This window comes from Rissa tridactyla, chromosome 1 (assembly GCF_028500815.1).
Source record: "Rissa tridactyla isolate bRisTri1 chromosome 1, bRisTri1.patW.cur.20221130, whole genome shotgun sequence".
NCBI lineage: Eukaryota > Metazoa > Chordata > Aves > Charadriiformes > Laridae > Rissa > Rissa tridactyla.
Genome location: NC_071466.1, coordinates 164,650,545 through 164,657,946, shown reverse-complemented (window position 1 = coordinate 164,657,946; position 7,402 = coordinate 164,650,545).

The following is a 7,402-nucleotide window of genomic DNA, read 5'->3' as shown; positions in this document are numbered from 1 at the left end:
GATCTTCCCAGGACATGGTGCCACTCACTGCTGCAGGTCCCAACGCGCTCTGCCACGTGCTCTTGTACGCCTCATGACCATCATGCCAGCATGGCTCAGCCGAGCCTTCCTGGGCACCGTGTTTCATGGGCTTTTGCCTGGCTACACCTCCTGCTTCCACCCAGGAACCTCTGGAAACCTCGGAGGGTTTGGAGCTGGGACTCTGCCTGAGCATCTCCTCCTTCCCTGGCTCCCTGGCTCCTGGCTTCCCTGCTCTGCGAGCAGTGCATCCCTCTTCCAGCGGCGATGCTGGCTGGCCACCAGGCCAGGACATTTTAAAGGGTTGGCTCATGAAGGGTGACAACAGAACTCCACGTTTGCCCGTGCCCAGCTTTTTGAGGGTGCGATTTCCACGGCAGTTGCCTTTGCGGCTGACACCCGGTTTGGAGGGGACAGTGCTAGCCTCCAAGGTGACCTCAACAGAGAAGCAGGGGGCGAGCTGCAGCACCCAGGGGAGATTTGGGCTTAATCCTTGTGACATCTTATACCCAGAGAGAGAGAAAAACAGCAGGAGACAAGCCGGGTGCGGGGAGGGGGGCGAAGGCTGACAGAACCAGGCAGTTGCCTCCATCACATTTAAGGGAGTTCATTTTCCTCCTGTCTCCTCAGATCTGTCCTCCCACTGCGCTCGCACGGAGCCACGCGGCATGGCCGCCCCAGGGAAGAGGCAAGGGGAGGGGGACCAGCTTGTCGGGAGACATCCCGGAGAGGAGCCACAGCTCCGGGCATGTCGTGTGGATGGGGGTGCATCCCCCAGTGTGAGGTGGATGGAGAGTGGGGGGACGGCAGCCTGCCAGGGACCCCCTCCACGTGCAGGGGGGGTGGGATGGGTGCTGGCAGCCTGGCTCACCCGCTCCGGTGGGAAAGCATCTTTGCTGTAGGACGAGACGGCAAAGTCCTCCCAGGCCACCAGCAGCCGTCCCGAGGGGGCCCCGGCACAGTGCTACCCTCGGGCATCTCAAGGCAGGAGCCAGGCCTGCGGAAAGCCAAAAAGCTGGCATAAAGGTGGTGAGATTAAAACAAAAAAAGGAAAAAAGGAAAGTTTTGGGACTTTCATTTCATCTCCAGCTTCCGAGCCTCTAGGCTATGCTCGTTTTACCTTTGCAAGGCTTTTCTCTGTGAGCTGGAGGGCTAGAAACCCACTTCTCGCTAATCAAGGCAGAACCCCACGGGCACTTGTGTGGGTGGGGAATCTGGCAGGGCTTTCGGGGCTCCAGACTCTTCCATTTCTGAAGCCACTGAGCCCCCCTCGCGTGGCCAGGGAGGGGGAAGAGGCACGAGAGCAGCAGCGAGGGCCGTGCGGCTTGCGGAGGCATCTGTCCCCCGAGGTAAAGCCGGTGCAAGGGGAAAATGTCTCTGGAGATGATGTGGAAGATGGCAGAAGGGCCACTCAGGTGTTGCTAATTTTTAAGACTGAGCTTTTTTTGTCTTTGCAATACGGCTGCTCGGCAAGGCATGACATTTCCCAGCCGCTACCGTCCCGGCCGCCCCTTCTCCCACTGGTCCTGCCACCCGCCGAGGGCAGGCTCATGGAGGCCATGCAAGCTCCTGTTCGGGGCTGAAGGACAACCTTCATATTGTGAGTAGATGTGAGTAAACACCTTTAGGTGTGAGTAAACACTTAAACGTGAGCTCCACGCTAAAACATCCCCTTGTCCCTCCAAAAAGCCGTTTGGTACAAGGCATCTCTGATGCATATACCACTTCCCTGCTACAGGATAGTGCAAGTGTCTGAGGTTTTCCCCTTTACCTGAAGCATCAGAAATATTTTAGGTAGAGCAGCTTTGGGCTGTCAGCCCTCCCCATGAACTATGAACCAGGTCTTCAGTCAGGAGGGGCAAACTGGGGCAAGAGAGCTCCCACATTTCCAAATGCTTAGTGCCCTGCGTGCTCCACGCCTCCCAAAGTCAGGAGCCCAAAGTCTCGTCTCAGGCTCCTAAATGCCAAAGGAAGAGAAATCAGGAGATGCTTCTGGCTGTGCTGTGCTCAGTGACGTGCCTGGGATAACGTGGCAGCTCCGGGACATGGCAGAGAGCTGCTTTCCGAGCCAGTTTTTTGCTCTACCCAGGGTCCGGTTCCCCCTTCCCACCTCCCAGGCAGGACCCCGGTGAAGGGATCCTCCAGCTGAGCTCCTCTCCGGGTGCCCGGATTGACACACAGCAGCCTCCCCTTCCCCAGCGATGCCAGGATCGGCTGCTCCATCTGCGCTGCTGCTCCATCCTTAAAAAGGATGGTGGCCGGGAGTTTTTACACCTATTTCAGACCTGGCTCAAGACTGCTGGGCTTTCCATGCCGCCAGCAGTAGAGGGGAAACTCATTGCTGGTGGATGCCAAGTGCTTATTTTTCTCCTTGCATTTGCTGGTTGTGACAAATATTGGCAAGCTTTAAAAATGAGCAGGGCAGCTGCAACCCTGCATTTACGCCCCTTGTTCCAGCAGCCCCAAACCTTGCATTTAAGCCTGTCGCCAGCCGGGGCATGAGCATCATCATCCTCTGTCTGCAAAAGGCTGATGGCACACCCCGAAACACAGCACCGGGGGCAGAAAGCAAAGGGTGAGACCAGCCCCAAGAGTCCATGGGCTCTTGTCACAAGACAACTTTCCGTCAGTGAGAGCCCTGTTTGGGGTGACATCAGGGATGTCGGGGACATCTCTCTCTGCGGCAACTATTCGACTGTGAACTCATCTTCCAAGAGGAGTGATGGGCGAGGATTAACACCTCCCCTGCACAAGGCTTGGGGGTGAAGTAGGGTTTGATATATTAAAGCTTGAACACATGTCTCCCCGCTGGGACGCCCACCTTCCCTGCCCGCGGTACGTGAGCCGGCACAGGGGTGCCTTCACCGTCCCCTCGCCCGTGCCCCGCCGGCGGGATCCCACGTGCGTGGGCATGTGCCCCGGCCGCCCCAGCCACTGCGCTCGGGCGGTTGCAGAAGTGAGAGCAGACCTGTCACATCCCCCGCCCCGAGCCCGCTCTGCTGCCTTGGCACGTTTTTAATGATGCTTGGCTTGCTCCAGCCTGAGACGCTCCTATAGCCACATACATCTCGCTGTCTGGATTTTCAGGTTTTCTCTTGTTCTTCTCAATTTAGTCCCATTCCTCCCATTGCACATTTTTCCTCTTACACTGTCTTGGAGCTGCAGGTAGTTACTGAGCCCCTTGTCTGGTCTCGGCACTTTGCAAACCTCATGTAAATTTATTCAGAAATAATGTGTGGGGCATCAGTCTCTTGCCGCCTTTTCCTTCCCTCCTTTCCCCCAAGATTTTCCACTGATCCTCCTGCATCCCTGGTGATGGGAGTTTCCGCTGCCACTCGTTCCCCTGTCCCTTGCCTCCCCGGGGTGGGGACGATGCCCATTGCCCATCATGACGCAGCTCATCTCAAAGCCGCTCGTTCATTTGCTCTCCTCTCACCTCTAGACCATATTGAGCAGTGCCAGCCTTCTCCCTTCCTCGTATTACATGGGATTTTTTAATCCTCAGAAATACTTGCTTAAGATGACTCTCACCCGACCAGATTGCAATGACCTTATGCTCTATGCAGTGGCTCACACGCGTCAAGGGATGGTCCCTCACCGCCTGATGAGCCAGGGAGGCAGGAGGGGTGCGGGGTCCCCGAGGCACAGGGGTGACCCAGCCAAGGCTCTTCTGCTGTCGTTAGAAATGGTGACAACACTGGCAGCAAGCAAATTGCATTTTAAAATGAGTTTCGGGAAGGTATAGTGAATATTTTGTATTTATTCAGTGCACAGCAACAAGGAGTGGGATGGAGGGGGTGGCTGAGGCTCAGCAGTGGGGACTTTCTCACAGGTGATGACCACTTACATGGGTTCAAGGGAAGCCCAGATAAGCTCAGGAAGGAGAAACCCTTTGAGATGTGCCAAACCCAAGAGACAAGCCCTGGGTCAGGAGTCCTCCAGCCCCAGGCTGCTGGAGGTGAGGAGATGGCCTGGGAAAGTCTCATTAAACACTTGCCCTCCAACTATCTCCTTGGCATCTCCCTCTGGTTGCTGTCAGAGATGCTTTCTGGGGCTGGACAACCCCTTGGTCTGACCCTACCTGCTCTTACCCTTCCTTCCGAGGGGCTCAACACCACGATGGCTTCAGCTGGCATCCCTGGGTGACAAACACAGGACTTGTTTCTCCCAGAGCCTTGCTGCTGGTGGCATCTGTCCTTGTCCCCGGCCCAGGATTTGGGAGGCAGAAGGAAAATGCTGTATCCAGTGGGCACACCAAGGTGACTCCCGATTGCTGCAGCGAGACTCCTGCCAGCACGGCACAGGGATGGCTCCTGTGGGGCGGGAAAGTGACACTCTTGATTTTTAGCCTCCCAAAAGGCAGGGGCTTATTGCACAGCAAAATGTGATCGGGTTAATGACAGGAGACCTGAAGCAAATCCCTGATACTAATAGGATTGGTCCGTCTTCAGCAGGTCTCACTCGCAAAGGCGGATCAGGCCAAAACAAAGCTGGCTTGAGAGCCCCAAGGCTCCCAGTGGGCAAGGGAGCTCTGCCCACAGCCAGCCCTCGGATAGCAAAGCCCTCTTCCTCCTCGCTAATCCGGGAAAAAGAGACATCAAAGGGTGAGCACATCCTCCCCGGGACCGCTCTCAGGAAGCCAAGGTCAAACAGAGCCCACAGTCTGCCAATAGAGAGGGGAAGAGACAGCTCAGCACGTGCCCAGGCAAGGGCAGACGGAGGAAGGTGATGGTCCCAAAGGTGTCACGCAGCTCCGTGCAGAGGCGATGTGAGGGAGCAGCACATTCGCACCTCCACGTTTTCTTTAGCTTCTCACTCACACTCGTCCTCTGCCACATGAAAAGCAAACCTGATCTGCTGCCCCCCCACCCTCCAGCCCCCGCCTTCCCTTCCTGGTATTAGTTAAGGGCCTTTCCTGCCCAGTTCTGCTCACAAGCCTTCCCCAATGCCTGGCCAAAGCCCCTCTTTCTCAGGACACATCCCTGATTGCATTTTCACCCCTTTGCACCTCAAAGAAAGGCAGAAGTGGGAAGCCTGGGGCCAGCCTTTGCTGGAAAAGGGTTATCATGAGAGGAGGCGGGTGCTAAGCCTCTCCACATCCCGGCTGGAGGAGCCCGTCCTGTCCCCCCACCCCCCCCTTGGGCATGGATCAGAGCAGGCGGAGAAGGAGGTGGATGTGCTCCTGCTGCTAATGTCCCACTAGCCCTCCTGTGCTTCCACGTTGGAACATTGTCCTTGTAGAAGAAAAGGAGATTTCATCTGCGTGCTGGGAGGTTTGCAGGCACTGTGCATCCCTGTTCGGATGCCAGCTGGCTGCCCTGGCCAGCCTCCCTGACACACGGGGCAGATCGGCTGCTCCGGTCGCTCCATCCACGGCTCTCCCTGGGTTCCCCCGTCCACGGCACATCCACCTCACCTCTCCATGAGGTGGCCACCAGCACAGGGCCAGGCAGGACACCCCTGCACCCCTCCGCCACGCACTGGCACACGCTCCACCAGGCACTTACACACATGTGGATGCCCACGCAGGTGCATTTACACACACGCACATACATGCTCCCCCCCCACATGCAGACACATGCCCCACCACACACACGGGCATGCCCCCACACACACACCCCCCATTTATATGTCTGCGTCCCATTCCATGGCTTGTATTCCCTGTGCCCGCCCCGGTTTGTTGGTACTTACACCCCACTACAGCTGCATGCGGGGTTACACCCACCTGGCCCAGACCCGTGCTGGGCACGGGGTGATGAACGCCCTTACATCCCCTGGTGCCTGGGGATGAAGAGGGGCAGCTGGTTTGCATGGAACATCCCACAGTGCCGGCTGTGCCGTGCCACCCCGCAGGCTCCAAGCCTCCCGCGGCACCTGAGCGTACCTGGCAGCCGGCTGGCGCCTGTGCCAGAGCCCGCACTTGGCACAGCCACCCTTCCCGAGGAGAGGCCGAACCCACTGCTGCCGGTCTGCCGCCGGGACGGCACGCCGCACGCTGCTCCCGGCCATATGGCCTCCTCCCGCCGACCCTGCCTTGGCTGCCGGAATAGGCATCCTAAATTCCTCCCCACCCCCAGCCCGGCAAATGCCAACAGCTCACTCTGCCTCCACTGCCATCTCGGGTCCTGAAGCGTGGGGAGAAAGCACTGGATCCCTTTTGCTGCCACAGCCTGGTTTTAATTGCTCCACAGTTGGCAAAAGCATAGAATCATAGACTCGTCTAGGTTGGAAGGGACCTTTAAGATCATTGAGTCAAACCATTAATCTAACACTGCCAAAACCACCGCTAAACCATGTCTCTAAGCACCGTCTCTATCCGTCTTCTAAATACCTCCAGGGACAGTGATTCCACCACCCAGAGCTGGTCCCGCTGCCTCCCATTTGCTCTGCAGCAGACCCCCTTTTATACACAGCAGTGTCCCCCAGCCCCGGGGATGCCCCGCGTGGGGACAACAGCTCTCATCCCTTCTCCGTTTGGGTGTGTTTGGTCTGAAATTATTGCAGTTCAAATTACATGAAGGGTGGCCAGGGGCAAGGGGAGGCAAGGGGAAGCAGGGATGGCGGCAGGGGGGCACAAGGAGGGATGCCACAGCACCGCTGGGTCAGCCAGGCTGGGCACCACCACCTCCAGGTGTGCTTATATTGCCTTTTAACGCTTGAAAAAGCTGGTGGAAATTTGCTTTAAGCAGGAAAGGAGAGGATGCTCAGGCTCCGGCCAGGAGAGCAGCAGGGACCAGCTTGGGAGGGGGCTTTGGGGCTGGGCTGTTCCCGCTCTGCTCGCAGGCACCACTGAGGGGACAGTTTTGGGTTCAATGTCCCACCGGCTGCCCTGAAGCTCAGGTGAGTGTAAAGGGGGCTGCAAAGACCCCGCACTCATCTGCAACGCGATCTCCAGGCTGTGCCAGCAAAGCCCCTGGGGCCCACAAACTGCTGGGTACCGAGTGCCTGCGCAGGGGGAGCATTTACCAGCGCGGCCCCAGCCACCAGCATGGTCTCCAGGATTAATCCTAAAAGCAAAATCCATATGCAGCCAGCCCCACCGGGACCCTGGGGGTCACAGCCGACGCCTGGGGACCTCTGCGGCTGCATGTGGGGGCACGGCTGCCCTCTAACAGTGGCAGCTGGGGGAGCTGGGGCTGCCAGCCGGAGCCTGCTCGCCCATACCGCAGCGTAAATGAAAAATAAGCCCTTGCTTTGAGCTGATTTTCTCCTGATTCCTCTGGATGTCATTTGGGTTCGACTCCAGCCGCCTTTGGGAAGCTGGGAGCTTGCAAATCCCGACTTTTGAATGTTTGCAATTATGATCGTAATGGTAAAGGCACATATGCTTCTGTGTTTTCTATAAGCCGTTACGAGGCACAATTGCTCTTTTACAGCCATTTTA